We start from the raw sequence: 11635 nt of genomic DNA, 5'->3' as shown, positions 1-11635 counted from the left end.
CACTCCTACTACCAAACAGAACAGAAAACTAAGTATTACTGTTTGGGGGTATCAATTTAAAGGGTGATAGAGCCAATGTAACTCCAGACACAAGAGATATAACATCGGAGTTCCTCAGGTCGGTGGCGCGTTAACATTTTGAGAATGGTTAATATTTCTTACAGCACCAAAGTCTACAGGCGGTTTTGACTCTTTGCCATCGAGTCGCTGATTGGTCAGTCTGCCTGCATATTTCCATAAAAAACGTATCTTTTTAAATAAAATTATACATTTGTAATATGTTAAAGTAATAATAAAACTATATCTATATAAATATAAAAATATTGGACATATATAACACATACATTACTCTGATCCCAATGTAAGTAGCTAAAGCACTTGTGTTATAGAAAATCAGAAGTAACGACGGTACCACATACACCTACATCCAAGACAACATAGAAAACTAATGATCTTTTTCTGTATCGACTCGGCCGGGCATCGAACCCGGGACCTCGGAGTGGCATACCCATGAAAATCGGTGTACACACTACTCGACCACGGAAGTCGTCGTATCGAAATAGTTGTTGTCTGTATTCGCTCGCCTATTAAGAATTAAACTCATCTATATAAATACAATTTGCATTATCAAACATGAAGCAAACGAGGTCACGCTGAGTTCTGCTCATCCCAAGACCTAGATACGAAAACGCTAATAAAACGCACCCATCTGACGAGTCAATCAGCTGGAGCACGACAGTTGAGCGGACGTCTTCTAATTAGGTCGATTGCTAATCCACTCGCGATCAACGTAACAGACGCACCAAACGACATGTATAAAAACAGATACACATATCTATATATGTAAAATGTATGTTGGTTTATCTTTTAGGGATTAGAAGACAAATACCGTTTAAGCGACGGTCATTTAAGTTGACACAGTCGGTTTTAATATGGTCAACTGTGAGGTAAGTGGTCTCTCACTATATAGAGCTGTATCTTCATGATAGATGAGACAACGTCGGGTTCCGCTAGTATAGTATATACCTCGTAATAGGCTCGTTCATAACGTCATACCTACGAATCGAATCACTCCATGTACTGAACAAAGGTCAAAGCAAATCGGAAATCAGTCGAGACATCGATAACGGTACAAAGATTGAATATTCCAATGACGTTGAAAAATATGGATAATTTAATTTACTTAGAAATGTATATAAGATTAGAGTTAATACATATGTAGTCGACAGACATATCATTTACTCGTGGTAACTTTACTTAATAGAAAAATATACAAAAATATTCCATAAAAGCTGATATACACACTATTAATACAAGAAATAAGAATAAACTTGTAACCCCTAATTTCCGTTCGCATACGGTACAGAGAACGTTTTTGGGCAATGGTATACGCATATATAATAACTAATAAGATACCGGGAAATGTAATCAATTTACCATTTGCTAAATATAAAAAGTTTATTAAGACTAAATTAATAAATGAATCTTTTTATTAATTAAAAGAATACTTTTAAGAAAAAAACGCCTGGATTCAGGCTCGGGTTCCATCACAGGACAGTAATTATTGGAAAAAAACAGCATTGTAAATCTGTTTATTTAAAAAGAGCAACTATGCGAGTTTCTTGTCTTGTCTCTTCTCGATGGAGGCTGCTTTCCGAAACGGTTTCCTTCAAGAAAAGAGCGTACTCCTTCCTGAAAGGCCGGCAACGCACCTGCAAACCCCCTGGTGTTGCGGATGTCCATGGGCGGTGGTAGTCACTTATCATCAGGTGAGCCTCCTGCTCGTTTGCCACCCCTAACATTAAAAAAAAAAACATAAAAAAAACGCTTCATTGTGAAGTTTACTTGAATAAATTGATTTTGATTTGATTTGATTAACATAGTTCTTTAAAACGACGATTCAAAAGTGCTTGCAACAGCCTTCTACTGAAGGTTGTATTGCTGTGTTGCGGATTGATTTACGTGTTAGGCAGTGTGTTTACAGATAGAAGGTACATTATTATTAATATAATTGAAATACGTATTAATATGTTCTATATATGTATATGAAAGCGAAATACCAGTCACTGATTTACAACAAATTCTCAGAAACTACCTACAATCCTACAAACTTGAATGTTGGCAGGCTTCCTATATAGAAACGTAGGTGCAGACGTTAAGAACGGATTTTACGAAATTCCAACCCGAAAGGGGTAAAACGGGGCTTGGAAGCTTGTACAATATATACAAGCTATACCGAGTAATTCAACACAGTTATGAATTACGATACGTTTTTAAGTAGACCCCTATTATATCTGTGCGAAGCCGGGACTTGTAGTTGCTATTATATAAGCAACATTTTAGTCATTCTTAATACATACTTCCTCCTCCTTGTCAGCAAAGCTAAGCAAAGCTCTTACAACACGCCCCTCCCAACGCCTACGTAAGCGTCAGAATGAGGGCTGTTATGTGTCGAAATGAAAATTATTGACATTAAGTCCTTAAACATTAAAAAAAAATAATAAGAAATTGATATTCTATAAATCGTGTGCAAGGGTGGCAAAAATACTTTTCTTAATTTTTGTAAAATTTGCCCAAAAAAAAGGTAAAATTTAATATAAAATACATATTAAACGCCGACACTTTCACGTTATTCTGTCAGGGTAAAGTACATAATTTTATCATTTAACTTGAATTACCCGAAATGATGGCACATTTTTCATAATTACTATTCGGTGCCTGTAAATTTTAAGCGTTAATTATGACTTTTACGTTAACGAAAATTTAACAGGTTGTATATTTTATGGTATCGCGTTACCCTCCCATCCTCATTAAAGCAACAAAGGGTGACAAAAATGGGTTTAAAAGACAAAGCTTATATAAGAAAACTTAGAGGAGACACTGATTGATATCTTGTTATCAGTCCTGATAGTCCTCCGATTTCTCACAGTTGTAAATCACAACAAACTCGCCAAATGCACAGAAGATATTATAGAGCAGAAATGTGTGCGCAAGCCCAAGTACAATTTCATAATGTACTTTCTACTCGTGCAGCCTGTGGGTTCAGTATAACAATGAGTTCAGGGTGCTGATGGGGCTGTCGCGAAACTGTAGTGCATCGGGAATGTTCGCGCAAAATCGGGTCGATTGTTTTTATGCCACCATGCGTAAAATATGCGCATCCCTGATGCGTAAAGTCAGTGGCAGCACCAACAGCATACTTAAAATGATCGCCAGCAGACTTGACCGCTTGTATATCAATCACTCTTGTGCAATCTCTAACGGAATGACGCAGCAGTGATTATTAAGAGTTTTTTTTTTGTTCTCTTCTTTAGTATTATAAGTTATTGTTACTAACAAAATGGACATATAGTCTGAAATAAATGATTTATTATTATAATCAAATGGGACGTGATGGGATATATATGTATGTAACAAAAATTATGGTTAATTTTAAATATCCCGTTGAATTTCTATCGCCGATTTTATTCTCATTCCGAAGTGTTTATTACCGAACCGGTGGTAGATTTTTGACAACCAATGTGCAAGTGTAACGCTTCCATATTGAAAAAATATTTCTAACTTTGAGTACGACTTAGAACAGAAAATCCAAACTGGACTGCTACCGCGTTAAGTGTTATTCTTCCACCCATTACACGCGGTTATAATATAATGACAGTAATTATTTTTAATTATGATCTCTTTATATTTAATCAAGCCAATTTGACATTGCCGATTCATAATTTCAAATATTTTTTAAAAAAAGCATATTATTAATTCAAGATTATATAGATGATAAAAATTTTGGAGCTAATACTTATTGACTTCCAGGCAGGATATAATATATACATAATTGTATTTAACTAACAAAACTTTGTATTTTAAATGTTGGAAAAGAGAAACTACTGAGTTTATTGCCTGTTCTCGTAGAAACTGCATTCCGAAAGGGTTTCAGCTTTACTTTTATTACGATTTAAAAGTGCTTGTAAAAGCCTACTCGAAAATATATAGTATATTTTGATTTTTATTTTTTTATTTTAACATCCTCTAAACGCCTTAAAAGCTGTGTAGTAAGTATGTAGGACATTTACAAAACGGTTTACTTGTTATAATACTAATTGATAAAATCATGAAAACAAATAACTTATTGGTACGGAAAATCTTAATTTATAACTTCATCTTGTTAAAATTTAGGAACTTTAAAATCCAGCTCTTTAATTAAACAAACTCGCAGACAACGACACGAAGTGTGTCAACTACGGCCGTCGCCTGACGCGTGGAGCGCTGCTGGAGTGCCCTCACACGACACTCGGTGTAATTTTGCTTGGTTAAGCCTCATTAGTCGTCGCAAAACCTGAACACATGCAAAATAAAGGATTTGATGTAATAACATCTTAACTTTTAAGTTGTCATGTAAAGTTCGGAGTGTCAATTCTACCGAGAAGAACCATTTACATGACATGCAGGCATAGTACCAATTACTTTTCCAAATACATACATCATATTTAAAAAAGCTTTAAACAAACTTTATTAACATGAGTTGTTCCTTTTTCCTATATATAAATATAAAATAATTACACATCAAAATTCGAGAATGTTGTGAATAATTATAATTGATATACATATCAGTAATCGTTACGAACTCTATGTTCTTAATAAAGTTAAAAAAATATCATCATCCTCCTGCCCTTATCCCAAATTTACTCGGGGTCGGCGTAGTATGTCTTCTTTTTCCATACTTCTCTGTCGGACGTCATCTCACATGTAACATTCTTTCTAACCATATCATCTTTCACACAATCCATCCATATCCATTCTTAAAACCTTTCTCACAACATGGTCCTCATTCCTCCAAATAAGTTAAAAAAATGCGGATTATAAATAATTAAATCATCATTTATTCTAATGCAGTCTCTAGCGATGTTCTGTATCAAGTAATGACTCTAATCAACAATCATACAAACAGACATCAATGTAGATTCAATCGTGTAATTACTTCACACAACATATCACAATACCCCATCGCTACAATCTCTCTGGCGCGCTCCATTAGCTTCGAGAACTATGAAAGGGCGAGCCCTAATGAGTTCCCCATTCCGTATCATGTAGCACATTGTACTTACATAAGTTTGCCCATAACGTCCACTAAATGCCCCACTGCAATGCAAAGGCGTCTTCAAAACATAAACATATTAATTTATATGATATGATCCTTTTTAATTTTGAGACAAATATTTCTATATATAATTAGCTCACCGTCTAGGCTACAGACGGTTAAAGTATAGTCTATTCCACAGACAGGGGGATAAAGGCCAAATAAACAACATTTGACATCGAATTGTCGCGATATCATTGGTCGATAGCTTGAATAATCTACGAGTCATTATGGATTTGCTAAAAATTAGACGAAGCTTTTATCGGAACTTTGGAAGTAAAATTAAAGAGGATAAAAGTAGTTAAGTGGAATAGTGACGTATTATAAATAATTTGACTGGAATCGACTATACACACAATTAAAAGACGAACATACAAACATTTACTTTAATTTATTTAGAAGATTACGCGTATAAATGTTAAGATAGTATGGGCGGTGTACATATAAAGGTAATTAATTCCAAACATAAGAAACTCCAATATCATAAAAGACTTAATCTGTTTAGTCTGTTGGTTACTTACTATAATATTTAAGTTTCAATCTCCAGTCAAAACTATAAAGCAGGTTTATCCCATGCATAGATACCACGCACATATCCAAGTAATTATAAATGCTGACATGACGCGAAGTTCGAGCTGAATGGGCCCTAAATAATTCAGGGTCTGTTAGTAAAGTAACATTTGGGTAACGACATGCTGATGTTTCACGTCTCCTGAATATAAAATACGGGCATTAGGTGGCTGGGGAATACTGGCCTTGGAAGGCTTTAATATTATACCGATAGATATTTTGTTAAAAGTTTGATACTTATGGAAGAAAATGGTGATATCAACCTCTCTTCAAACAAGAACCTCTTGAAATAAGAGTATTTATATTTGTAGGGCGTATGTTATGTAACATTTTCTGGTAAATCATTAGTAGATATTAAGTATGTTGTTTTATATAGAAATATAAGTAGAGCCTTATGACTGAGTACCAAGCTGATAAAGAAATCAGTAGTTTTGGATCGACTGAACTTTTTATTGTCTCTTATAACCAGAGATGTATTTATAAAGCAGAGAGACGTCTTATGCTTTTGATGTTAGATTAATAATAAAAATAATAAGACATTAGACTTTGTTCCATCATTAAAAGTGAAGTTCTTAACTTTAAGGAAGGCAAGGAAGTTAACGAACGAACAATTCAAAGTCTAAGTCCTTATCACTAATTTAGTGATGCTTGCTCGAATTCGAACTGTCCGTAGTTATTCATCAGCATTAATTTTAATGTATATATTTTAAATACATACATATATACATATATTAACTAGAAACGAATAATAGATGAGCGTTTTCCCAGAGTTAAGTATAAATTTATTAAATGATGTGCCTCTTTCATACAATTTTCCACATTGACATTTATGCTTACCGCTTGAGGTCATCGTTTAATTATCGTAAATAAACTTTCTATTATAAATGTACATCATTTTTTATCAAGGTGAAACGGTAATTTTTCTTGTATTATATTTAAAAACTTTTAAGTTTTTAAATTCAATACAAAAAAAAATACTTTTTAAGCCTGTCAATCTCGAGATACACTACATGTTCATTTAAGAAAATGTATACTATTACATAAAACAAAAACGGAACATATTCGACACCCCATTAGAAAAATTAAAATATCAACCAATCGCCATCAAATGCTGAAAAAGGAAAAACAAGCAGAACACAACGCTGACAGAAAAACGATACACAAAGAATACAATAACGAAAAAGCCGTTTCAGCGTTAAAAAGTGAAAAAAAGTACGGGAACTGTGTCAGGGAGTCACTGACGAGCGCCCGCTGAGGCATCAGCTACTACTGTCGCTCCAGATTATAAGGAAAGGATTAAAAAACGAGAGCAAATCGTTGCTTTCAAGATTATTATCCACGAAAGCGCGACTTTTAAGGCATTTTCTGCTTCGTACAACCGCTCTGTAGAACCAAATTCCACCGGTGGTTCTTTCCATCTGATGTGACTGGCAACCTTTAAGAAAAGAGCCTACAATATAAGCAGGCTTAAAGCCCCTCGGTGTTGTAGAAGTCCATGAGCGGTGGTAGTCTCTTTCCATCAGGTAAGCCTTCCGATTGGTTGCCAAAAGATCTTAGTTGATGTTTTTGTTTTGGAAATATTTTGGAGGGAATGAAAATAATGATGATGAATGAAGGATGACGATTGACAAATTTTAGTCTGTATGCTCATTATGACCAGTTCTATGCGAATGCAGCCATCTTTATTTCCTCACTCTCAATTTAATGGGAGAGCAAATCCGACACTACCGGAGATAAATCTGGAAAATCAATGGCTGTAAGTGATATCAAAGACACGAGAGTATAAGCCCTGGCAAGTTACCAAAACCTACAGCCCACTACTAAGTAGTCTTTACTCGAAAAATGAAATGACTATGACCGGACTGGTTTTTGTATGACCGGTCCTGCAATCTTATAACCTACAAAGCCTAAATAAAGAATATTTTGATTGATTTAGATTTTTCGGTCATACAGAAACATAAAGAAATATTAATTCAAAATTATAAAACAGATCTCCAAACTGATTGTGATTGGCTTGCATTGAATTGTTACTTAAATACAAAACATCTATCAAAGTCGGCTTGGAGTGTCGCGTAACCGATAAAACAGTGACACGACAAATTAACGAAGCGTTACAAGCAAGTTGGCACGCTTGTTTAAGTTTTAAATTGATAGATAATTTCGTATCTAATTCAATTAAATATTGTTACATAATATGCAGTAAGTTACAATCGGTTGGGAATCTTGCATGATACCACTACACCAGCAGTGATGGCCCAGTGGATAGAACGCGTGCATCTTAACCGATGATTTCGGGTTCAAACCCAGACAGGCACCACTGAATTTTCATGTGCTTAATTTGTGTTTATAGTTCATCTCGTGCTCGGCGGTGAAGGAAAACATCGTGAGGAAATCTGCATGTGTCTAATTTCAACGAAATTCTGCCACATGTGTATTCCGCTAACCCGCATTGGAGCAGCGTGGTGGAATATGCTCCAACCTTCTCTTCAAAGGGAGAGGAGGCCTTTAGCCCAGCAGTGGGAAAATTTACAAGCTGCTAATGCTAAACAATCGGTTTATGTTCCACAACTGAGCAAAATAAGTTTTTCCATCTTAAGAAGGTTTCGAACTTGGACATTAACTATATCATCCGTTCGAAGTCAGGGCGGGTAAGTCAACTAGTATTAATTATAAAGTTATTACCAGCATAATTCGATATTCTTTCACGAGTAAGATTAAAAGAGAACCTAAACAAAATAACAAAAAAATATGCATAGTTATTTCAAATTATAAATCGAACAAACAAAATGTTAAAATCCTGCCTTATTTTTCTAGTAAAAACAAAAGCTTCGTATCTTGTGGAGGAAGAGCTTAAAACGAGAGGTTACTTCGGAGGCACTTTTTGAAAACGAAAGTTTTCATTATCTGTAAGAACTGGGTCTCTTGTTAACGGCTCCGACGACAATGGTATCATTATTGAAGACAGTTCAGTTGCGCGAAAATAGGTTAAGTTATCGTGTTTCGCAATGAAGGCTTTTGAGCTTTATAATAATAACGGTGTTATGATAAGATCATTTATTTAATTAGTAGTACTGAAATATTTACAATGTCTTTTGACACTATTATTATTTTTCTTCCTTCAATTATAGATATGATGCTGTCCCCTGCCGTATATACACGTGCTAGACGTGGAGAACACGAGAACGCTTAGGACGATAGTGTAGGACGTCCTATGGCGAGGTGGACGGACGAGTGTACGTCAAAAGGTTGAATAAAAGAAATAAATATGAATGTATGAGAATTAATAAACTGTTTTCGAAATAATCTGTCATTTACTTTTCGGTGAGCGGTGAAAACCATACCGTCTGGTGGCACATCTGTCGGGAAAAAATCAATTACATTGTTCCAGATAACAGTACGATTTTTTTATTAATATATATGAGAAGTTGCCTTAGTTCTACATCTCACTGTCACCTTTGAAGCCTTCACGTAGTGCTGTTGGAATGCCGTTGACATTTGATATTTGATTGATTGGTTTAAATATTGTTCAATAAATCTTAAATTTATAGAATTTGATATTTTGTTTCTTCAGGTAATTTTTTTATTGTAGGTATTTTCTATTTGTCCGACTAATCGGTCACTGTTTGATTAACACCGTCATCCCATGACATAGGTACTTTAGAAGTACAAGCCTTTCCTAATAAAGTCAAAGCATCGTCAACCATGATATCTAAAATTTTATATCCCTTGTAGAAAATACATAGACTCATACCCTTCAATCTGGATCGCACCTACACAACCTTTGTGGTACATTAAATGATGGCAAATAGGTTTGCATAATTATAAAAAAGAACCCATCATTTTAGCTTCTAACAAAGCTATGAACTAAAACGTCACATTAGGAAAAAGTTTAAAAATATTGAATGGTTAACAATTGCGTTAAACTTCATGAAAGTGTTCTGGTTAGTGGAAGCGCCTAACTAACGAGATTTGTACAGATTCATCTCAGTGGAATCTAGATCCCGAAAAAACCATGACTCAAAAATGCTTAATACAGTTGACTTAAAGTATATAATAAATTGAATTAGAAGTGGGCAAATCAGTCATTATATATAAATCCAGCAGTTTAGATAGCTGCAACAGCGTTAAGTAAAAAAAATGCAAAGCGCTCTTCAAGCGGCACATTTCGACAGAGCGTATCAATTGATTGACGGACAATGGGTGCCACTGCATCAATTACTGCTGCCACGAGACAATCTGTTCAACAAATTGTTTTGGTTTATCGTTTCTCAAATAGTGTCGTGCTGTCCTTTTATTTTGATGCATTACTATACCGACTCTTAACATTAAACGGCGTCTTTCATTTTGAACGAGCTGGTGTGACAAATGTTATCCAAGCAAGAGCGTAAACGAAATTGAAGTAATGTTCTCTTGAGGAGATATTTTTTGTAGCTTAATCGATTGATAGAATTTCATATGATACTTGCAGATCTAACGATGTTTGGCTTTAATAAATAAGCACATGAAAATGAAGCGATGCTCTTTTATTAGCTGAAATTAAAAGTATTTTATTTAATTGCTTTCATAAAACATCTTAAGGATTGATGATGAGGTAAAGAAATTGTTCCACAAATAAAAGACCTACTACATGTCAAACATATTCTGACAAAACGATCATTTCGATTCTGAGAAAAACACACGCCGAACGATACCAAGAGTTGTTCCACCTAGTTCATATAAACGTCAAATTCTCCATCACGATTAATGGGGTCAGTGTACCCCTATAGTGGTATCGGAAATACAGAGGAAGCCGTCTCGTCAAATGGGTCAAGCGACTGGCCGTGCGGGCAATTTCCGGAGCGACACGCTTTGCTTCCGCGAGGTGTTTCATTCCCATTGATTCCATTGGAAATATTTTGTCCACATACAAGGCGCAAATTCGGCCTCACATGGAATACTACTCCCACCTCTGGGCGGGTGCTCCCCAGTACCAGCTCCTTCCATTTGACCGTATCCAACGTAGAGCTGCTCGAATTATCGACGATCAAGCCCTTTCCGATCTGCTTGATCCTTTGGCTTTGCGTAGAGATGTTGGATCGCTCTGCATCTTCTACAGAATTTATCACGGGGAATGTTCCGAGGAATTGTTCGGATTAATCCCGGCTACTGAATTTCACCTTCGGACATCTCGTCAAAATTCCAAATATCACCCGCACCACCTAGATGTCCGAAAATCCACAACAGCGCGATTTTTAAGACATTTTCTGCCTCGCACAACCACTCTGTGGAACCAGCTTTCGCCGGCGGTTTTTCCGAACCGATACGACTTGGGAACCTTCAAGAAAAGAGCGTACTCTTTCCTGAAAGGCCGGCAACGCACCTGCAAGCCCCCCGGTGTTGCAGATGTCCATGGGCGGTGGTAGTCACTTTCCATCAGGTGAGCCTCCTGCTCGTTTGCCACCTTATGACATAAAAAAAAAAAAAAAAAAAAAACGTTTTTACAATAAGTCATTGATCTAGTAAACTGTGAATTCATATTTCCAGTAACATTGGCTTCATCTTTAGGGCTTTCTAATATTGGTTCTGCGATTAGTAGGACTCGATTCGGACTGGATCTATTCACACTAAATTAACTGAACTTAACGGAAAAAGCTTATTGTTCCGTGTGTTTTTAAAATGTTCTAAGATTTAATATAAGTTATATAAGAATAATTATTACTATTTTTTTTTTCTTTAATCTAACAAATCTCAGACTGACCAGTTTCTGTTTCGGTGTATCCAGAAATCCAAAAGCTTAAGAAAATCAGCTTATCCGAAACGAAATTAAGAGACATTTCAAGTAAGATACCAAATTAAATCACAGGAGATGCTGCGCAATGCGTATACGATGACGAGGGTCGGCTTATGGAACGTCGAACAAATTACGCGAGATGACAAATTTTATCAGTGTTC

The sequence above is a fragment of the Vanessa atalanta genome, chromosome 27 (assembly GCF_905147765.1).
Source record: "Vanessa atalanta chromosome 27, ilVanAtal1.2, whole genome shotgun sequence".
In the NCBI taxonomy this organism is placed as follows: domain Eukaryota; kingdom Metazoa; phylum Arthropoda; class Insecta; order Lepidoptera; family Nymphalidae; genus Vanessa; species Vanessa atalanta.
The sequence above is the reverse complement of the archived record's forward strand: the minus strand, read 5'-3'. Positions refer to the sequence as shown.